The sequence below is a fragment of the Pipistrellus hanaki genome (assembly GCF_964339955.1).
Source record: "Pipistrellus hanaki genome assembly, chromosome: 20".
Lineage (NCBI taxonomy): Eukaryota > Metazoa > Chordata > Mammalia > Chiroptera > Vespertilionidae > Pipistrellus > Pipistrellus hanaki.
Genome location: NC_140522.1, coordinates 14,365,084 through 14,387,898, shown reverse-complemented (window position 1 = coordinate 14,387,898; position 22,815 = coordinate 14,365,084). Strand labels below are relative to the sequence as shown.

The following is a 22,815-nucleotide window of genomic DNA, read 5'->3' as shown; positions in this document are numbered from 1 at the left end:
CACTGCTAACAGCTCCCATCACTAACCAGCTTCCATCACTAACAGTTTCACTGCTAACCAGCTCCCACTGCTAACAGCTCCATCACTAACGAGCTTGTGTGTCTGAAGGCACTTGGCCCTGTATGTATATCCTCACTTCATTTCCTAAAGGTGTTCTTGGCATTTTACCTCCTGAGGCCTCAATGCCCCTGGGAGATGGAGCAGGGGAGCTGATTGTGGGAGATGGAGCAGGGGAGCCAATGGCGCTGGGGGAGATGGAGCAGGGGAGCAGATGGCGCTGGGGGAGATGGAGCAGGGGAGCAGATGGCGCTGGGGGAGATGGAGCAGGGGAGCGGATGGTGCTGGCGGCCATCTGCCCCATTGATCTTTGGAAACAGGGTGTTTGACAATGAAATTTGGTCCGAGATCTCAAGATCACACTGGGTTTGGGATGGGTCCTTAGTCCCATGGCCCGTGGCCTTTGAAGAAGGCCTGACACAGATACGCGTGCTCTCTGGCAGGATCTTGGGAATCCCCAAGGCAGTGGATCCGAACGCTGACCCCTGGTGACTGTTCAACGTGGGATGACCTTCTCCCCGTTAATCCCCATCCCTTTGAGTTGCTTATCATGCCCTTCATTTAACAGAAATTCACTCATTCATTTATTTACTCACTAGAGGCCCAATGCACGAAATGCGTGCAAGGGTAGGCCTTCCTTCCCCTGGCTGCCGGCATCAGCTTCCCTCGCAGCTTCATCCAAAAGGACATCCAGTCTCATTAGCATATTACACTTTTATTATTACAAATTTATAAAATCTTTATTGTTGAAAGTATTTCATATATTCCCTTTTCCCCACTGACCCCCTTCTAGCCCACCCTCACTCCCACCCCTGCCCTCAACACTCTATAGTCTGTGCCCATGGGCCATGCATGTGCACACATGGTCTTTGGCTGATCACCTTCCACCCACCACCCTCCCTCCCAGCTTTCCCTCCAAGGTTCCACACTCTGCTCCCTGGATCCATTCTCTTCATCAGTTTATTTTGTTCATTAGGTTCCACCTATGAGTGAGATCCTGGGATACTTGTCTTTCTCTGATTGGCTTATGTCACCTAGCATGACACTCCCAGGTCCCTCCATGCTATCCCGAAGGGTAAGAGATTCTTCTTTTTTTTATTGCGGCACAGTGTTCCGTGGTGCAGATGGACCAAGCATTTCTCCACGCATCTGCGGATGGGTCCTGGGGCTGTGTCCAGATCTTAGCTACTAACAGACATTCCTGGTTCCCACGGTCCAGTCCGTCAGCACCGCCCCTCAGGCTTGTGCCTCTGGAGGCTGGAGGACTGGGCAGCCAGGGTCCGAGTCCCCTGCGGCTCCCCCCACAAAGTGGTGCCATAAGCCAGCGTTTTTCAACCGCTGTTCCGCGGCACACTAGTTGTGTTGCCTGGTGTGCCGTAGGTGCAGACAAGACAAGAATTTTATAATTTTTCACTATTTTGTTTACTTAATATTTCATAATAAAGTAATTATAAAATACTTTCTTTGTGTTTATTTGATTCCTATTCAAGAGAATTACTTTATATATAGTCAATACAGGCACAGAGTTAATTTTTTTTAACATTTTCTAATGGTGGTGTGCCTCGTGATTTTTTTCATGAAACAAGTGTGCCTTTGCCCAAAAAAGGTTGAAAAACACTGCCATAAGCCACAGGAGTGAGTTCCCACGCATCTGAAGCCCTAGTCAGCCCGGGTGTGAGCGCGTGGGCGGTGCTGCCAGAGGCTCGGGGGTCTGGGGCTGGACACCACCCTGGCTTCTGCCTTTGTCTGACCTCCTCCCCAGTGTCTCTGTGTCAAATCTTCCTGTTTGTTTTCTGTTAATCCTCACCCGAAGATATTTTTTCCATTGAATTTTAGCAAGAGTGGAAGGGTGGGGGAGAGACACACAGAGAGAAACTCTGGTGTGAGAGAGACACATCGAATAGCTGCCTCCCACATTTGCGCGACCAGGACCAGCGATTGAGCCTGCAACTAAGGTACCTGCCCTCCACTGGAATCCAACCCGGGACCCTTCTGTCCATGGGCTGGGGCCCTATCCGCAGAGCCAAGCCCGCCAGGGCTGTCTTTGGAGGTCAGTCATGGGACTGGGTCCCACCCCAAATCTAGTGTGACCTCAAGATCCTGCCCTGAATTGCACTGGCAAAGATCCCATTTCCAAAAGACTCAGCCAGGCAGGCAGCTGCCTGCCCCAGCATCAGCCAAAGTGAGCAGAAGTCCGCCAAGCATTCCCACGCTCCCCCACAATTCCCCACGCGTTCCCACGCTCCCCCACAATCCCCCATGCACTCCCACGCTCCCCCACAATTCCCCATGCGCTCCCACAATTCCCCACTCCCACGCTCCCCCACATTCCCCACGTGCTCCCACAATTCCCACTCCCACGCTCCCCCACAGTTCCCCATGCGCTCCCACAATTCCCCACTCCCACGCTCCCCCACAACCCCCTCACATTCCCACGCTCCCCCATAATCCCCCACGCGTTCCCACGCTCCCCCACAACCACCCACGCATTCCCACGCTCCCCCACAATTCCCCATGCGCTCCCACAATTCCCCACTCCCACGCTCCGCCACATTCCCCACGCTTTCTCACAATTCTCTACGTTCCCACTCTCCCCCACAACCCCCCACACGTGCCCACGCTCCCCCACAATCCCCCACACGTGCCCACGCTCCCCCACAATCCCCCACGCATTCCTACAATTCCCCCACAATTCCGCACGTGTTCCCACGCTCCCCCACAATTCCCCACGCACTCCCACAGCCTGATAAGCCACAAGCACAGCCCACCAAGTCCTCCTTAGCAGCAGGGGTGAGGGCCTGTTGTCTGTGCACAGAACATACTTTTACTTTTAGTCCTCATGGAGGGTGCCTTTTCATTGGCTTCAGGGAGGGAGAGGGGAGGGAAACACCTATGGGATGGTGCCTCTCTCAGTCACCTAGGCTGACCCTGAAGCTGGGCTGTGCCCTAGGGAACTGAGCCTGCTCTCTCCCCCAGGGCCTCCTCCTGCCCACAGTGTGTGTGTCCTTGCTGGGAGGGGCGGGGGGGTCCCCACATCTTCGCACCCCTGCCTTGTTCTCAGACCTTGTCTCCAAGACAGATACACGAAACCAACCAGTGGGAAGTTTGACAGGAACCAGGCAGGTGGGAGGCACAGCCACCAGTCCTGCTGACACTGGGACACTCCCGCCCCCACCCTGACCCCCTCCCCCTGACCCGTCCCCCTGCACTGCCCCCACCCTGACCCCATCCCCTCTGACCCGTTCTCCTGCACTGCCCCCACCTTAACCCCCTCCCCTCTAACCCTCTCCCCTCTGACCCATCCCCCTGCACTGCCCTCCTCTGCCCCTTACCCTTGCCCTATCCCGTGCCTCCCGCCCTGACCCCCTCCCCTCTGACCCGTCCCCCTGCATTGCCCTCCCCTGCCCCATGCTCCCACCTTGACCCCCTCCCTCTGCCCCGTCCCCCTGCACTGCCCCCCACTGCACTGCCCCCACCCTGACCCTCTCCCCTCTGGCCTATCCCCCTGCACTGCCCCCCCTGCCCCGTGCCCCCGCCCTGACCCCCTCCCCTCTGACCTGTCCCACCTTTACTGCTCCCCTCTGCCCCATGCCCCCTGCCCTGACTCCCTCCTCTCTGACCAGTCCTCCCACCCTGCCCCCTTCACTCTGACCCATCCCCCTGCACTGCCCCCCTCTGCCCTGTGCCCCCGCCCTGACCCCCTCACCTTTGACCTGTCCCCTCTGCACTGCCCAGACTGGTCCTGGGAGAGGGCCACAGGGCTCCTGGGAGAGGGCCACATGGGCTCCTGGAAAATAGTCACTGGGGCTCCTGAGCGGAGGCCACGTGAGTGTGGGAGGCGTGGGCTGTGCTCTCCTGAGTGCTCAGGGTACAGGCACCAGCAGGAGAGCAGGAGCTGCTGGGTGCATGGAGGGGGCCCCCAGGGAAGGAGTGGCACAGGAGAAGGGGAGGGAGGGCACCAGAGAAGGGGGGACGGAGAAGGGGGGCACTGGAGAAGGGGGGCCCCAGAGAAGGGGGGCACCAAGAAGGGGCCTGAACAATGGCTCCGGCATGCGGTGCCCAGTGGTTGGTGCCCGAGTGTGTGTGTGGGGGTCTCCTGTGTGTGTTTGTGTGTATGTGAGGACCTGTGTGTGTGAGGACTTGTATGTTTGTGGATTGTTCGAGGATACATGTGTGCGTGGACCAATGTGTGTATGTGTTCATGTGTGTGTGCATGTGCATGTGCACGAGGACCCATGTGTGTGTGTACCTTAGTGTGCATGTGTTCATGTGTGTGTGTGAGATTCTCTCTATGTGTGCATGTGTGTGAGGTCCTGTGTGTGTGCTTGTGTGTGCTTGTGTGTGCGTGCAAGATACAGCCAATGATTTTCTTTTGTTGTCGATGTTTCTATATCTCTCTCCTTCTCCCTCTCCAAAATCAATAATAAAAAAAAGCTTAAAAAGAAGAAGAAGAAAGAAAGGAGGAGATGGAACATAAACACACAGAGAACCCATGGAAGATGGCCATCCACATGCCCAGGAGAGAGGCCTCGGGCCGCAGCACCTGCCCTGGGACTCGGGCTCCAGCACGGGGAGAATCTCTGGGTGCTGCTCCACTTCCTGTGGGTGCTGACTGACCCCCACACAACGTCTTGTTTCTGGCCACGGCCACAGCCAGTCCTGCCCCAGGCCCCGACGCCCATGTGGCTCCCATCACCCTCTGGTCTCTAGGCTGCCTTCCTCACCCTCTGGGCTGGATGCCGGCTGAATCGGGGGAGGAGGTGGAGGGGGGCAAGTCGTGGTGCTGGGAGAGGGTGCCCTCCCGGCCCCCCCCTCCCTGTACACCTCCGCTGGCTGTGGTCTCACAAGGCAGCAGCACAAGGAGATCCTGAGAGGCATGGATGTTTAAGGAGCCTTTATTGTCGTTAAACACACACACCACACACACCAGTGGAGGCAATGGACGGGATCCAGGAAATTAAACAGAAAACGGCCCAAGCTACAAGGTGCGTTTCCTGGGAATCATCTCTCTGAGCATCCCGTGTCACGGGGCCCATGTCACCCTCCTTCCCAGCGGGACGGTGCTCCCTGGGGCTCGGGACATCTGTCTGCCTGCCGGTCCCCAAGGCAGGTGGCATTCTGTTCAGTGCTCTTGGCTCTCAGCCCCTCTCCCCAGAGCAGGGGCTCCCTGGGAGGGTGAGGTGGTGGGAGTCAGGCCTGGGCTCCCACCTGGGCCCTCCAGGCAAGCTACACCTCCACATGCACCTCCTGCCTCTGTTCACAGAGGCAGGGTCCCACTTGCTGGGACGTGGTCACCAGGCTCCATGCCAAGAGGCTTGCAGGCCAGTGCCCACCCACCTGCCTGGTACCATCCTGCCCCCGGGGCCCGCAGCAGCCCTGCTCAGAGAGTGTGCTCTGGTGGAGGCAGCTGAGCGACCGTCAGGGCCCAGGTGGAGCTTCCCTGGGGGGATTTGGCACCTCCCGGGAGCACTGCCTCCTGCTCCTGCCCACACGACCCAGGGTGGCATTAGTGGCCGTGTGGAGGGCGGGTGGGCGTCCGTCAGCTCAGGTTGGAGGAGGACCTGCTGTCCACTTGGTTCTCCAAAGGGGCAGGTCCCGGGCGGAACGCAGCCTGTGGTGGCCATGAGTGCATATCCAGGGAGGCCTGGAGTCAAAGGGTGGAGAGGTCAGAGGGCAGCAAGGTCAGAGGGCAGAGGAGCAGGTGTTGCAGCAGGTGGAGCAGGTGAACCAGTAGCCGGCTCTGCTGGGAGGGCCGCTAAGCCCCTTGTCCGATCATGTTCCGGTAGTCCGGGGCAATGGTCCTCTTCAGGTCAGCCACCGAGAAGATCCACTTCACCTGGGGGCGGGGGGCAGGGGAAGAGGGCCAGTCAACCTCTGTGGGCCGGGGCCAGCTGGGCTGGCGGGGGACGGCCTGGGGCGGTGAGGGACAAGTGAGAACATTGAGGGACAGTGAGGGCACTGCGAGGGGTGTGTGGGGTGCATAGGGTGTGTGGGGCGCGTGGACACGGCGTGAGGTGCGTGGACACGGAGTGGGGTGCGTGGCAATAGCATGGGCACAGCATGGGGTGTGTGGGGCATGTGGACACGGCGTGGGGCGCGTGGACACGGCGTGGGGTGTCTGGCAATAGCATGGGCACAGCATGGGGTGTGGAGCACATGGGGTGTGTGGGGCGTGTGGACACGGCATGGGGTGCGTGTGTGGCGATAGCGTTGGCATGCGGGGCGTGGGGTGTGCGTGGGCATGTTCGGTGTGTGAGGCGCGTGGGGCACATGGGCATGGATGGAGCGTGTGGGGCTGTGGGAGCCCACCTTAAAGAGCGTGACGGTGGCACTGTAGCACACGCTGAGCAGAAAGAGGGTGATGAAGATGGAGATGGTGGTCCAGAGCCCGTCCAGCTCCCCATCCTGGGCCTCGGCACAGCTCTCGTCCAGGAGCAGCTCTGCGCAGGGAGGGGGGTCAGTGCGGGGCCGTGGGGGCTGGTGGTCTGCGGCTGGCACAGGGGCTCCCAGTGAACGGGGACTGGCCAGGTGGGGCCCGGGGTGCCCGGCTCCCCAACACTCTGCCTCAGACCCCGGTCTCAGCCTGGCTGGGCTGCCCCCTCCTCTCTGCCATGCACTTGGGGCCCTGGGGAACAAGGTGGGCTGACCCGCCGTCCAGCCTGCTCTCACGTCCACCAGCCTCTCTGCCTACTCCCCCTGGGGTCCGAAGGCAAGAGGGCCCGGCCTGGGGATGGGCCAGAGCCAGGTCTGCGCTGGGAGTGGACAGGTGCGTGGCCTGAGGCCTGTGGGTGTGTGGGGAGGACGTCTGTGTCTGGCGGAGGGTATGAGGAGGATTTCTGTGTGCGGGGGAGGGTGTGTGTGGGAGGGTGTGTGCGGGGGGAGGGTGTGTGGAGAGGACTTCTGTGGAGGAGGAGGGTGTGTGGGGAGGACTTCTCTGTGTGGGGGTGGGTGTGTGGGAAGGACTTCTGTGTGTGTGGCAGGGTGTGTGGGGAGGACTTCTGTACATGGGGAGGACTTCTGTGTGTGGGGGAGGGTGTGGAGAGGACTTCTGTGAGTGGGGAAGGGTGTAGAGGCCATGGAAGAGGGAGGGGTGTCAGTGTGGGATGAGCTGCTGAATGACCCTGGGGCACTGGCGGGGGTGGGGGTGGGGGGAGGAACAGGCTGGTTTCCATGGTGCGGTTCCCAGGACCCACTGTGTTCTCTGGTCTGGGCCATTGCAGGGTGCCTCGTGGGAGGTCCGCAGTGCAAGGCCTGTCTCTGTGTGCATGCATGTGTACACATGTGTGCCTGTATGCACCCACGCACATTCATGTGCATTCATGACTGTGTGTTTGTGTCTCTGTGTGCATGTGCATGTGTATTCATGTGTGTGTGAAGGTGACCACATGTGCTGGTGCTGGTCTGTGCAAGTGCCTTGCTTTCCACGGCCCTGGCTCAGTGCCCCTGTGGCCTCTGGACAGCCCCTACCTGGGACCCAAGGCTGCCCTCCTTTGCCTCTTTAGGGCAACCCAGTGAGTGTCCTCATGAGCGGACAGCCTGGCCCAGGCTGGACGTGGCCCACAGAGGGAGTGTGGGGGCTTGGTCTCCAGGACACGCAGGGCCTGTCCCACCCCATGGCCCGGTGTGCTCCTGTGCGGGCACAGAGCCATGTCTGGGAGCCCTGGGGGCCAGTGCACAGGGCACCCTGGAGCCAGGCCCTGCTCACAGCGGGGCTTGCTCAGAAGCGGGCACCCTGTCCCTCTGTCCCTCAGGGGCATCTCCTGTCCCGTCCACATCTCCCGACCGAGTTCTTGCCGGCTGGAGGTGGGGGGTGTGGGTGAGGAGTGGCTCTGTGGGGAGGCCATCCCACCCTGGTGCCTGCAGGCCCACCAGCTCTGGGTCCCGCCCTAGCGGTGCCGACCTGCCCTCTGCCCCCAAAAGAACACAACAGTGTTGCTGGCTCGCTCACAGGGTCCCAGGGCCGCGCTGGGTGCTTTATTGAAGGCTGGTGCCCAGGGGTGTGGCGGGGCGCCAGGCGCCACTCAGTTACCCAAGCTCCGGGAGATGGTCTTCTGGGTGTAGTGGTTGTGCAGGGCCTCGTGCATAACCTCGCACGTGAAGGGCTCGCCTCGCTGCCACCGCGCCTTGTCCACTGAGAGCTTGCTGTACAGGAAGAAGGCGCCCTCCTGGTCCCTCTGGGGCCGGGTCGAGGAGTACTTGGTCTCTGGCTCCGGCTCCCCATTGCTCTGCCACTCCACACTGATGTCCGGCGGGAAGAAGTCCTTGACCAGGCAGGTCACACTGACCTTGTCCTTGGCCATCTCGTCCGCGTGAGGGCTCAGGACGTACACCTGTGGCCCCCGGACCTGCCCTGTGGGATGGGGTCAGCACAGATGGTCACTCCCTGGTGGAGGACTGGCCCCCTAGCCCCGGCCCCTGTCTGCTCCTCACCTGTGGCCTTGGAGATGGTCCTCTCAATGGGGGCCGGGATGGCATTGTTGTTGACCTTGCACTTGAACTCCTTGGCCTTCAGCCAGTCCTGGTGCGCGATGGCCAGGGAGTTGACCACGCGGTAGGTGCTGTTGAACTGCTGCTGCTGCGCTGTCATCTTCTCCTTCTTCATCTCTTTGTCATCCATGAACCAGGTGAATTCGACGTCCAGGTCTTCCGGGGCCACGTCCACTACCAGGCACGTGACCTCTGGTGTCCGGGAGATCATGAGGGTGTCCTTGGGTTTCGGGGGGAAGATGAAGACCGAGGGCCCTCCCAGGTTCTCACAAGCTGGGGGAAGACAGTGGCCAGGGGTCAGCCTTGGGCGGGCCTCCCTTGGGCAGGGGCTCCCCATGGCCTCCTCCTGGGGTGGTGTACTCACGTGGGCACGTGCAGGGGGCTGAGGTGCAGACTTCTCTAATTGCGGGCACTGCAGAGAGAGCAGGCTGAAGGTTACCGGGGCCCCAGAGGGCACGGCCTTGGGGGTGGGCTTAGGTCACGGCCAGAGTTTGGCAGGTCTAAGACCATACTGCCCCTGTGGCTCCAGAGCCTGTGCCCGTCCCAGGCCTGGTGGTGATACTCAGAGGACCCCTCCCCGAGTTTGGGGAGCCCGTCTGCACTCCCCCCACTGCCCTGGGCTGGGGCAGCCATCCCTGCTCTGTGGTTTGTCTCCGAGGCTGGGTGCTCACCTGTCGTGATCACCTTGGTGCTGCTGGCCGGGTGGGCCACGTTGCAGGTGAAGGTCTGGCCGGACGAGCTGGTGGGCACGGTCACCATGCTGCTCAGGGAGTAGAGGCCCGCGCGGAGGACGGATGGGAAGGTGTGCACCCCGCTGGTCAGGGCGCCCGAGTTCCAGGTCACAGTCACGGGCTCTGGGAAGTAGCCAGAGACCAGGCAGCCCAGAGACACCGTGGAGCCGGACGTGGTGCCACATTTGGACAGCGGGAAGACTGACGGGGTCGTGGTGGAGGCTGTAAGAGAGGGGCCATGTGACTGCTAGGTCTCACCCTACCAAAGCCTGGGCAGGGCCCCTGGAGCCCAGGCCTGGGACGGTGCTGAGCCCAGTGCCCGTGGCCCACAAGCTCCCAGAAGCCCGTAGACTGGCTGCCCAGCTCAGCTCTGCCACCCAGGGCCTCCTGTCTCTCAGCCACAGGCGCCAGGCTCAGCAGCTCAGCCAGCGCTGCCTGGGCTGGAGCCCCTGCCCCAGCCCCTGGTTCTTGCTAAGCCTCAGAACCCTAACTTGTGGCTCTTGCTCTGCCTGGCTCCCATTGTCTCTGAGCCCACTGACCTGTTGCCCTGCCTGGCCCTGCCCTGGCGAGGAGTCCCTTCCTCGGCCCACAGCCCCTACCCTTCTGGGTCAGCGCTGCAGCTGAGGCATGCCTGGTCCCCACCCCAGCCTGGAGACCCTCCGTGGGGGCGTCCCCCGTCCTCCCTGCAGCGCCTCTGTACCCAGCAGTCTTGCATGCTCACCCCTCCCCCTGGCACTGCCCCCTCGCTGCCCCAGCTCCTGCCTGTCCAGAGCCCTCCTGCCGGGTCCTTCCTCAGTCCCCACTCAGCATGGCTTGGAGCCTGGCACTGGCCTTGGCAGCCTTCTGCATGGTGTCAGTGTCCCCAACCCCTGCGTGGCCCCATCAGCTCAGCCTCAGGGCCCTGCCCTACTGTCTCTCCTCCCCATCCGCCACCACCATGCTCAACCCCCACCTCGCCCTGGGATCCTTTACCTCAGGCCCTGCCTTAGCCCTGAGCTACATCCCAGCTCTGCTGGACAAACTGCCTGCTACTCAGGGCTCCCAGCCCAGCGGCTGCCACGCTCAGTGCCCTGCAGGGTTACCCCCTCCAACTGCTCCCCACAAGCCTTCCCTGAACCCCAATCCCCACGAAGCCTCGTCCTGGGCCTTCAGAGGAGCTCAGGCCTCTGTCCTCCGGTCTCTGCATTTGCCCATCTGAATCTCATTTCTGCCTACTCTGTCCCAGCCCTGCCCTGGGCCTCAGGCCCCTGCCCTGGGGCTCAGCCTCCTGCCCTGGGCAGGCCCTTGGGCTCAGGCCAGGGTTGCTGTGTCCTCTCCTGACCTGCCCCTGCCCCACTTCCTCCCCCTTTTCACTGAAGCCCCTGGCCAACAACCCCCCTCTGCCAAATGCCCTATGATCCCGCTCTACCTACCTGCTTACCGCAGTGCTTTTGTCTCGTGGATCCTGGGCAGCTCCTGCCCTCCCAGCAGCCCCTGCTCACTGCATAACTGCAAGCTCCCTCCCAGCTCCCACCCAGCCCCTGCTTACCCGCATAGCTCTGCCAGCTCCCACCCAGCTCCCACTGGCCCCCTGCCCTCCCAACGACCCCCTGCTCACCTGCATAGCTCTGCCAGCTCCCACCCAGCTCCTGCCCTCCCACCTACCCCTGCTCACCTGGATAGCTCTGCCAGCTCCCACCCAGCTCCTGCCCTCACACCTACCCCTGCTCACCTCCATAGCTCTGCCAGCTTCCACACAGCTCTGACCCAGCTCCTGCCCTCCCACTGGCCCCTGCTCACATGCATAGCTCTGCCAGCTCCCACCCAGCTCCCACCCAGCTCCTGTCCTCCCACTGGCCCCTGCTCACATGCATAGCTCTGCCAGCTCCCACCCAGCTCCCACCCAGCTCCTGCCCTCCCACCTGCCCCTGCTCACCTGCATAGCTCTGCCAGAACCCTCCCAGCACCTGCCCTCCCACCTGCCCCTGCTCACCTGCATAGCTCTGCCAGCTCCCACCCAGCTCCTGCCCTCCCACCTACCCCTGCTCACTTCCATAGCTCTGCCAGCTTCTACCCAGCTCTGACCCAGCTCCTGCCCTCCCACCTGCCCTTGCTCACCTCCATAGCTCTGCCAGCTCTCACCCAGCTCTCACCCAGCTCCTGCCCTCCCACCTGCCCTTGCTCACCTGCATAGCTCTGCCAGCTCCCACCCAGCTCCCACCCAGCTCCTGCCCTCCCACTGGCCCCTGCTCACATGCATAGTTCTGCCAGCTCCCACCCAGCTCCCACCCAGCTCCTGCCCTCCCACTGGCCCCTGCTCACATGCATAGCTCTGCCAGCTCCCACCCAGCACCTGCCCCCCAACCTGCCCCTGCTCACCTCCATAGCTCTGCCAGCTCCCACCCAGCTCCCACCCAGCACCTGCCCACCCACCTGCCCCTGCTCACCTGCATAGCTCTGCCAGCTCCCACCCAGCTCCCACTCAGCTCCTGCCCTTCCACCTGCCCCTGCTCACCTGCATAGCTCTGCCAGCTGCCACCCAGCTCCTGCCCTCCCACCTGCCCCCTGCTCACCTGCATAGCTCTGCCAGCTTCCACCCAGCTCTCACCCAGCTCCTGCCCTCTCACTTGCCCCTGCTCACTGCATAGCTCTGCCAGCTCCCACCCAGCTCCCTGCCCTCCCAGTGGCCCCTGTTCACCTGCATACTTCTACTAGCTCCCACCCATCTCCCACCTAGCTCTCACCCACCTCCTTCCCTCCCACCGACCCCTGCTCATTCTCATAGCTCTGCCAGCTCCCAGCCAGCTCCTGCCCTCCCACCAGCCCCTGCTCACCTCCATAGCTCTGCCAGCTCCCACCCTGCTCCCACCCAGCTCCTGCCCTCCTACCAGCACCCGCTCACCTGCATAGCTCTGCCAGCTCCCACCCAGCTCCCACGCAGCTCCCTGCCCTCCCACCTGCCCCTGCTCACCTGCATAGCTCTGCCAGCTCTCACCCAGCTCCTGCCCTCCCACCTGCCCTTGCTCACCTGCATAGCTCTGCCAGCTCCCACCCAGCTCTCACCCAGCTCCTGCCCTCCCACAGGCCCCTGCTCACCTGGATAGCTCTGCCAGCTCCCACCCAGCTCCTGCCCTCCCACCTGCCCCTGCTCACCTGGATAGCTCTGCCAGCTCCCACCCAGCTCCCACCCAGCTCCTGCCCTCCCACCTGCCCTTGCTCACCTGCATAGCTCTGCCAGCTTCCACCCAGCTCTCACCCAGCTCCTGCCCTCTCACTTGCCCCTGCTCACTGCATAGCTTTGCCAGCTCCCACCCAGCTCCCACCCAGCTCCCACCTAGCTCTCACCCACCTCCTGCCTTCCCACCAACCCCTGCTCATCCTCATAGCTCTGCCAGCTCCCGGCCAGCTCCTGCCCTCCCACCAGCTCCCACCTGCTTACCTGCATTGCTCTGCCAGCTCGCACCCAGCTCCTGGGCAGCTCCCTGCTCTCCCACTGGCCCCTGCTCACATGCATAGCTCTGCCAGCTCCCACCCAGCTCCCACCCAGCTCCTGCCCTCCCACCTGCCCCTGCTCACCTGCATAGCTCTGCCAGAACCCTCCCAGCACCTGCCCTCCCACCTGCCCCTGCTCACCTGCATAGCTCTGCCAGCTCCCACCCAGCTCCTGCCCTCCCACCTACCCCTGCTCACTTCCGTAGCTCTGCCAGCTTCTACCCAGCTCTGACCCAGCTCCTGCCCTCCCACCTGCCCTTGCTCACCTCCATAGCTCTGCCAGCTCCCACCCAGCTCTCACCCAGCTCCTGCCCTCCCACCTGCCCTTGCTCACATGCATAGTTCTGCCAGCTCCCACCCAGCTCCCACCCAGCTCCTGCCCTCCCACTGGCCCCTGCTCACATGCATAGCTCTGCCAGCTCCCACCCAGCACCTGCCCCCCAACCTGCCCCTGCTCACCTCCATAGCTCTGCCAGCTCCCACCCAGCTCCCACCCAGCACCTGCCCACCCACCTGCCCCTGCTCACCTGCATAGCTCTGCCAGCTCCCACCCAGCTCCCACTCAGCTCCTGCCCTTCCACCTGCCCCTGCTCACCTGCATAGCTCTGCCAGCTGCCACCCAGCTCCTGCCCTCCCACCTGCCCCCTGCTCACCTGCATAGCTCTGCCAGCTTCCACCCAGCTCTCACCCAGCTCCTACCCTCTCACTTGCCCCTGCTCACTGCATAGCTCTGCCAGCTCCCACCCAGCTCCCTGCCCTCCCAGTGGCCCCTGTTCACCTGCATACTTCTACTAGCTCCCACCCATCTCCCACCCATCTCCCACCTAGCTCTCACCCACCTCCTTCCCTCCCACCGACCCCTGCTCATTCTCATAGCTCTGCCAGCTCCCAGCCAGCTCCTGCCCTCCCACCAGCCCCTGCTCACCTCCATAGCTCTGCCAGCTCCCACCCTGCTCCCACCCAGCTCCTGCCCTCCTACCAGCACCCGCTCACCTACATAGCTCTGCCAGCTCCCACCCAGCTCCCACGCAGCTCCCTGCCCTCCCACCTGCCCCTGCTCACCTGCATAGCTCTGCCAGCTCTCACCCAGCTCCTGCCCTCCCACCTGCCCTTGCTCACCTGCATAGCTCTGCCAGCTCCCACCCAGCTCTCACCCAGCTCCTGCCCTCCCACAGGCCCCTGCTCACCTGGATAGCTCTGCCAGCTCCCACCCAGCTCCTGCCCTCCCACCTGCCCCTGCTCACCTGGATAGCTCTGCCAGCTCCCACCCAGCTCCTGCCCTCCCACCTGCCCTTGCTCACCTGCATAGCTCTGCCAGCTTCCACCCAGCTCTCACCCAGCTCCTGCCCTCTCACTTGCCCCTGCTCACTGCATAGCTTTGCCAGCTCCCACCCAGCTCCCACCCAGCTTCCACCTAGCTCTCACCCACCTCCTGCTTTCCCACCAACCCCTGCTCATCCTCATAGCTCTGCCAGCTCCCGGCCAGCTCCTGCCCTCCCACCAGCTCCCACCTGCTTACCTGCATTGCTCTGCCAGCTCCCACCCAGCTCCTGGGCAGCTCCCTGCTCTCCCACAGGCCCCTGCTCACCTACAGTTGCTGTCCATAAAGTTCCCGACCTGCCGTACTCCCTGCCCATTCTTCCCTAAGATCCCTTCCCTACAGGTCAATGTTCCACCTGTGCTGTGTCTGCCCACAGCTGCCGCAGGGCCTCCTGCCAAGCCCAGAGCCCCAGCCCAGTAGCCCACTCCTGGTCTCATTCCTTTCCCGGCTGAACTGGGCTTTGCTCCTGGAGCCTCCAGCCACCCGCCCTCTCTCCTACAGCCTCTGTCCACCCTGTCCTCCCCCAGAGCAGGCCCCTCCTCACTCCCCACTTGCAGACATTCTGGACCTTTACTCTTTCCAATTGCTGGTCAGCTGACCTGTGCCTGGCAGCTGCTGGCACTAAGCTCTGAACCCTGCCACCTGCCTACTCAAGGAGCTGCCCACTGAGCCTGCCCTCTGGGCACAGGAGCCCACGTCCACCTCCCCGCTTGGCCCCACCACTGGCTGCCCTCAGCCCTGGGCCCCATGGTCTCAGCCTCTGACTCAGCCCATTGGCCTGGACAGGCCCTCAGGCCACCTGCGGGTTCTCTTCCTCTGCCGTACCACGCCAGCCACCCCCCCCCCCCCTGTGCCCCCAGCTCCTGCTGTGGCTGCCCCAGCCCTACCCTCTGGCCCAGGTAGCCCTGGACTCCTGCCTTCCTGCTTGCTACCTTTCTCTCAGGCTCTGGCCTAGCTGCTCCTGTCTGTGGGTCCCCAAGGGCCTGGTCTCCCCTTATCTCCTGGGCCAGGTCCACTGTCCTCCTTCGGCCCTGCTCTGTAGGGATCCCACTCACCATGGGTGGGAGCTGTGGACGCAGTGCCCTTGGCCTGCCTGCTCTTGACCCCGGTACATGTGGCTCCTGGTGGCTGTGGCTCTGCCAACAGCCCCACATCCTAGGAGTTGGTAGCTGGGCCCCTGAGATGTGAATTACCCCTGCCCCTCCCCCCTTCCCCCCGCACCTCCCCTCCTCGCCCTGTGAAGACTCAGAACGGGATTGAAACTGGTGGCAGCTTCCCGAAGTTCCCTTTTCTCTGGCTGGTTTCTCTCAAGGGGCCTGGGGGAGTCCAGACACGGCACAGGGCCCCTCACATGGGTGTGTGGGTTGAGGTGAGGCAGGCATCCAGGGCCCAGGGGACAAAGTGAGAACCTCCTGTCATGCGCTCTGCCTCTCCCCCCTCCCCATGGGGCCAAGCTTTCCCCGAGGCCCCTGGCTTCCCCAGCCTCATTGACACCTTGCCCTGCCTGGCCAGCGTGGGTGTGGGCACAGGCTTCCAGTCATAGTCTGCAGCTCAGCCCAGGCTCCCCATCCTCCTACCAGGCAGCTCCCAGGAGCCAGCTGTCCTCTGGGCCCTGCCTCTGCTCTCCTTTCTTCCCTCTCTGGTTCCATTGTGGCCTAATCATTGATTGGTTCTTTATGTATAACAAACTAGAGGCCTAGTGCATAAAAATTCATGCAATGGAGGGGGGTTTCTCAGCCCAGCCTGCCCCCTCTCACAGTTCGGGAGACCTCAGGGCAGGAGGCAACCCAGCGATTGGGGAAGGTGACACCCTATCACGCCTCTGCTGCTGCCACTGCCAGTAGTACAAGCCTCTGCTCACCCTGCTTACCTGAGCTTTGGGCTACCCTGGAAGGCTGGGCAGCCACCATTCAAGGCTTGCCTGTGTCTCAGGCCAGCTCTGGGTGACTGGGGGGCTGAGGGGACTGGGGGACTCCGAAGGCAGCCACCCCAGTGGGGCTGAAGGGACTGAGCGCCACCATCTTTGAGGGCATTGCAGTCAATATATTCTCTCCTTATTGGCTGTGGGCACTGACATATTTGTGACAGTGTGAGGGTCAATTACCATATCCCCTCTTTATTATTTTTATTTTATTTTATTAATAAATCTTTATTGTTCATATTATTACAAATGTTCCTCATCCCCCCCCTCCATTGCTCCCCTCCACTAGGTTCCCAGCCCACCCTCAGCCATTTCCCCACCCCCCCATTGTTCTCATCCATAGGTGCACAATTTATGTTCAGTCTCTTCCTGCACCCCCCACTCCCCTTTTCCCCGAGAATCGTCAGTTCACTCCCCTTCCATACCTCTGATTCTATTATATTCACCAGTTAATATTGTTCATCAGATTTTTTAATTCGATTGGTTTTTAGATACACTTGTTGATAGTTATGTATTTGTTGTTCATAATTTTTATCTTTATTTTCTTCCTTTTCCTAAAGAACCCCCTTCAGCAATTCATATAATTCTGGTTTGGTGGTGATGAACTCCTTTAACTTTTTTTTTTATTATTATTAATGAAGCTGGCCTTTGATTATGAGCGATAGCTTTGCTGCGTAGAGTATTTTTGGCTGTAGGTTCTTCCTATTCATCACTTTGAATATTTCTTGCCATTCCTGTCTGGCCTGCATGGTTTCTGTTGAGAAATCAGCTGACAATCTTATGAGTGCTCCTTTGTAAGTAACTACCTGCTTTTCTTTTGCTGCTTTTAATATTCTCTCTTTGTCTTTTGCTCTTGGAATTTTAATTATGATGTGTCTTGGTGTGGTCCTCTTTGGATTCCTTTGTTTGGGATTCTGTGAGCTTCCTGGACTTGTAAGTCTAATTCTTTCACCGGGTGGGGGAAGTTTTCTATCACCATTTCTTCCAGTATGTTTTCAGTATCTTGCTCTCTCTCTTCATCTGGGACCCACATAATTCTGATGTTGGTTAGCTTGAAGTTGTCCCAGAGGTTTCTTACATTATCTTCAACTTTCTGGATTCTCTTGTCTTCTTGCTTCTATGGAGGAGTGTCTTCTGGTTCTTTATGTTCCAAATCTTTGAACTGATTCTTGTGATCTTCCATTCTGTTTTTAGGACTCTGTATAATATTTTTTTATTTCAGACAATGTATTCTTTATTTCTAGTTGATCCCTTATTATTTCTAGTTGATCCCTTTAGATATCCTCATAGGTCTCATTTATTTTATCGGCCTTTTCTAGGAAATTCTTGAAAAACCTTATAACCGTGGTTTTGAACTCTATATCCAGTCTTTTTTTGTCCTCCATTTCTTTCATTTGTGATATGTTCCTTGTCTTAGTATTTTTTCAGCTTTCCTGAGTTGGTAGGGTGGCTTTGTGTGCTAAGGTGTCCTATATGGTTCAGTGGGTCAGCCTCCCAGTTACGTGAGGTGGACACTCTTGGTGCCCCCTTTTGTGGACTGTGTGTACAGCCTTGTTGTAGTTAAATCTTGATTATTGTTGGTATCACTGGGAGGAATTGACCACCAGGCCAATTGGTTGTGAGGATCAGCTGTGTCAATGCCAGGAGACAGTCTTATTCGACTAGACTTAGAAAATTGCAAAAATCTCTGTGCTCAGCTTGGATGGGGCAGAATTTCAGGGTGGAGCCTATAGCCTTGGCTTCCTATCAGCCCCGCCCTATGAGGTTCCTGAGTCTCAGTGTTCCTCAGTGTTCTTCGGTACTCACTTCCTCTGAGAGAAAGGTGACCTCAATTTCGCCCGCTACCAAACAGTCTAGGCTCTCCCCCAATGAGCCTGGAACTGGGGTTCAGTGCAGTTGGAAGTGGGGTTCAGAGCAGTCTGGTACTTTTGTTTCTTTCCTGCTAGGGCAATCCAGCAACACAGGCAACAGTCTGTTCTCTGCGCATAATGTGTGCTCCTCTGGGACTGCCTTTCGCTGCTCCCCTGAGTTTCCGACTTACAGCTTAGACTCCCTCCTTATGTGTCTGGGTCCCCAGGGTCTTGCACAGAACTGGGGTTCAATGCTGTTGGAACTGGGGTTTAGCACAGTCCGGAGCTTTTATCTCCTTCCCACTAGGGAATGCCAGCCAGGCACTCAGCCACCCCTCCCCTCCACGTGCAACATGTCTCCATACCTTAGGCTTTTACAGCTCCTCTGGTTTTCCTTTTGGTTTTCTCTTTCCTTCTAGTTGTAGAATTTCCAGTCAGTTGACTTTCCTGAAGTTCTGGGTAATGTCCATTTTGTATTTTAGTTGTATTTTTTTTGAAATTGTTGTGTGAGGCTGCAATTAGGTGTTTACCTATGCCTCCATCTTGGTTTCTCCCCTTTCCCCCTCTTTATTAGATAGGATAGTCCTAAATGCTGATGCAAGATACTTACAATAGGTAAAGATGTGCCAGCCAGCATGGCTCAGTAGTTGAGTGTCGACCTATGAAGCAGGAGATCATGGTTTGATTCCCAGTCAGGACACATGCATGGGTTTCGGCCTCACTCCCCAATGTGGGATGCACAGGAGGCACTTTTCTTTCTCCCTCTCCCTTCCTCTTGAAATCAATGCAAATATATTTAAAAAACAAAAAAGAAAAAACAATAGATAAAGGTGTGGTGTTTGAGGGGCACTGTAGAATGGAAACTCTGTACTGTCTGATTAGCTTGTTTGTAAACTTAACCTCTCTCCCCTACCCTCCCCCAAACAGTAAGCCATTCAGAAAAACAAGAACAGCACTGCAGACAGCTGCTCGCCCAGGTGGTGGGCCTGACAGCACCATGGACAGCGACTGCCCAGGTGGTGGGATGGACAGCAGCTAGCCCAGGTGGCTGGCCAAGCAGCACTGTGGACAGAGGTCTGGAGGCTGAGGGGACAGACACTACAGAGCCATTGTCTCCTGTGCAAAGGCAGCCGCCCGGGACAGCACTGGCCCTACAGCAGGAATTTACAGAGGAAGAAAGCATTTGGACCTTTGCATCGTGACCTCATGCACCTAGTCCAGGAGTCATGCGTGCATCACCCATGAGTGCCCCACAGAGAACACTGGGTGAATGCAGGGTGGTGGGTGGAATTCTCAGATGGCCCCTCATTCTTTGTTCAATTATATTTTTATTGATTTCGGAGAAGAAGGAACAGGGGGAGAAAGACAGAAACATCAACGATGAGAGAATCATCGATGGGCTGCCTCCTGCGTGCCCCACACAGGAGAGCGAGGCCGCAACTCGAGCATGTGCCCTGACCAGGAATCAAACCATGACCTCCTGGTTCATAGGCAATGCTCAACCCCTGAGCCATGCCAACCGGCGTTTTTGTTGTTATTAATTCTTACCCGAGGATATTTTTCATTGAGTTTTAGAGAAAGTGGAAAGGAGGGAGGGAGTGGGAGAGAAACACTGATGTGAGAGAGACACATCGATCCGTTGCTTCCTGCACATACCGCCATCGGAGCCAAGGATGGGCATGAACCTGCAACCCAGGCCCACAAGAAGGGAATGTGCGACCCTTTGGTGTGTGGGCCAGTGCTCTAACCACTGAGCACACAGGCCAGCATGGTGCCTCATTTTGATATGATATATATATATATATATATATCAATTATTTTCTCTCCTGTCCCCCCCCCCGTTCTGCTACCATTTAGCATAGGATGCATTCCTGTGAGTTACCATGGCTCAGGGTTAAGCGGCTGTCTAGCTCTGGCCATTTTCCAACAAGGACAGAATGAGTGGCTCCCAGGGACAGGGAAAGGGGGTGCTGGCTTCGTGTCCTCTGGGAGGGGGCTGGCAGGGGGTAAGGCCGTGTGTTCTTCACTTGCCAGCAGGAGCTCAAGGAGCCAAAGGAGCCACGTGGTGCTGTGGTGAGTTTGTTCTCACCTTAGCTAAGCGCTCACTACACCTCTCAGGACCCTCTTCCCAGGAGGTCTAGAGGAGAGTGGTCATGCCAGGAAGTCACCGTGCTAGGAAAGCTGGGCGAAGCAGCAGCAGTCCTCAGGGCTGGAAGGCGAGAGCCGGGCCCAGGGGAAGAGCGGCTTGTCAGGCCTGGTTGAGGTGTGGAGGGCACGTATCCTGTTGGCACAACTGCTGGGACAGATGTTTCTACGCTGAGAGGGGGGGCACCACTGGGGTAGGCCGACGTGACAGGAAGCTTAGGGCACGGGAGCCCAGGAGACCACCACGTGCCTCCAGCAGGCCAATTTCCGCAGCAGCGAGGCCAGCAGGGGTTCACTGGGGATGAAAAGGGACGTTGTGCTGGGTGCAGCCCCAGCTCTCGGAAACCCCTGGGCAGCTTCCCAGAGCCAGAAGCTATGAGTTCAGGTGTGCATTGATGACAATATGTTTCACGCCCTGTGTCAGGGGCTGTTTTAATTTGTAAACATATTTTTATTGATTCCAGAGAGGAAAGCAGAGGGAGAGAGAGGTAGATATATCAATGATGACAGAATCATAAATGTGCTGCCTCCTGCACACCCCACATTGGAAATGGAGTCCACAATCCGGGCATGTGCCCTGGCTGGGAATTGAACCATGAGCTCCTGGATAGGAGCCTATGCCGCCTGGGTAGGAGCTGTTTTATAAATGTGTTTCCCAGACAGAACGAACCTTAAGAACTGACTCCTGGCCCAGCCAGGCACCCGCACACTCAGGGGAAGCATGGGCCATGGGGTGTGGTGCCCAGATTTCCTCCTGGCTGCCCAAGGGCCTGTGGATAGGGCTCCAGGTGAAAATCCAAGGGCAGAATGAAAAGTCAAGACCTGCTCTCTTGGGAACAGCCAGGAGACAGCTGTGACTCCATGGGGGTTCCTGAGGGTGGGGTGGGGCTGGAGGGCGGGGCTCCGGGATAAAGCCCAGCAATGTGGCCTTTGAGGCTCTGAGACCCTCAGCCCCCAGCCCGGCGCCCTCCCAATCTTCATCATTTGTTCATTCATTCCTCCTCTCAGGGGTGTGGGTGCTGGGGTGCCCTGTTCCTGCTCCCACGGAGCTTAGCGTAGGCACGGAGGCAGGACTGGGGACACACAAATTGTGTTGCCATGGACAAAGAGCTGGTGAGGAAGCCATGGGGAGGCGGGCAGCGGGCTGGCTGGGCGAGCTCTGACTTCATACTTGCGTGATGGGAACCCACCAGCCGGTTTGGGCCTTGGCAGCCAGGACAGTTTAGGTTGCAAAAGACCACCCTGAGAGTGGAGGGGCAGCCTGGAGAGGCAGCAGGTGTGGTGTGAAGCAGGAGGTTGGCCGCACACAGTGGCAGATGGAGGGCCATGGGCCCATGGGCAGGTGGTCATCTGCTCATCTGCTCAGATGGCAGAGCAGGCAAGCAGCTCAGAGGGAATCCCCTGAAAGCAGGACAGTGACTGCCTCTGTGACGGCTGAGGTGAGCGAGCAGGGATGGTGCACCTGACCATGGCCAAGACAAAGGCATCCTGATGCTGCCACTCTTGCCTGTTTGCTGAGAGCTTTCCACCTGCCTGGTGGTCCCACCTGCCTGGAGGGTCCCACTTGCCTGGTGGTCCCACCTGCCTGAGTGTCCCACCTGCCAGGAGGGTCCCACCTGCCTGCTAGTCCCACCTGCCTGGAGGGTCCCATCTGCTTGCTGGTCCCACCTGCCTGCTGGGTCATATCTGCCTGCTGGGTCCTACCTGCCTGAGGGTCGTACCTGCCTGGAGGGCCCCATCTGCCTGGAGGGTCGTACCTGCCTGGAGGGTCCCATCTGCCTGGAGGGTCCTACCTGCCTGGAGGGTCCTACCTGCCTGAAGGTCCCACCTGCCTGCTGGGTCATAAGCAACAGCGAGCTTTGTGCTCTCTGAGGCAACTTTCTAGGTGAAACCAAGAATAACTGACAGGAATAAGTGAGCCACAGAAGGTTCTGGAAGGAGGCTCAGGGGGAGGTCTGGGGGCTAGGCCTTTCGTTGGGTGGTGGGACCTCACACCGAGCTGTAGGGGATGAGGGGGAGCTTCATGGCCTGGAACAACCTATGAGGGGACAGAGAGGGATGGAGAGACAGGAGGCCAGGGCAGGCCAGGCCCTACAAGGACCCCATTCTGATTTCTGATAAAATGTGAGGGCTTTTCAGGCTGTGGAGACCTGGGGTCTCATCTGAGATCTTGAAACAGGGCTCCGGGGGTGGGCAGGGAGACCCTGCAGGAGTGACCCTGGGCCTCTGGCAGGGAGACAGCACGGCCAGGTGCGGAGAGGAGGTGGGGCGTCGGCTGGATGGGACAGGGTGTAGCAGCGGTGTGCTCCTTTCCTCAGCTGCTGGGCAAATGGCCCCCAGCAGGTCCTCTCCAAGCCTCACTGGGCAGTGTTCACTATGTGGTTCTGCCCAGTCCTCTCCCCTCCCACAGGCTCCAGGGAGAACCCAATTTGCCTTTTCCAGCTTCTGTGGCACCCACACCCCTGGGCCCCTGGCTGTCCCGTGGCTGTCCCCACACAGCTGGCCATGCAGAGATGAGTGCCAACTTCTTTCTTTGATGACACTGCCCAGCAACAGGAAGAGCCCACCCACCTCAATATCCTGACTGACAGGTTCTGGGAATATGTGTGTGAAGCCTGTATGTTGCTGTAGGCTGGCACACATGTGCCTGTGTGTGAGTGCACATGTGTGCATATGTGTGCGAACTAGGTACAGAAGCATGTTGCATGTGTGCATGGTGCATGTTGCTTCTGTGTGAGCTGTATTTGCACCTGCAGAGTGAGCCTGCGTGTGTGTGTTCAGTGGGGAATAGGCTTCCCAGCCCAGTCCACTGTGTGGACGGGTCTCCGGGCC

The 22,815-nt window shown here is 59.2% G+C and overlaps 1 gene segment (V, D, J or C); it reads right to left on the bottom strand.

Moving 5' to 3' along the window:
* Positions 1–4,936: 4,936 nt before the first annotated feature.
* Positions 4,937–14,398, bottom strand: LOC311614044 (immunoglobulin heavy constant gamma 4-like). The segment is given in 7 exons: positions 14,335–14,398; positions 9,216–9,497; positions 8,909–8,956; positions 8,488–8,817; positions 8,087–8,407; positions 6,367–6,497; positions 4,937–5,893 (listed from the first exon to the last, which is right to left on the bottom strand).
* Positions 14,399–22,815: the final 8,417 nt, after the last annotated feature.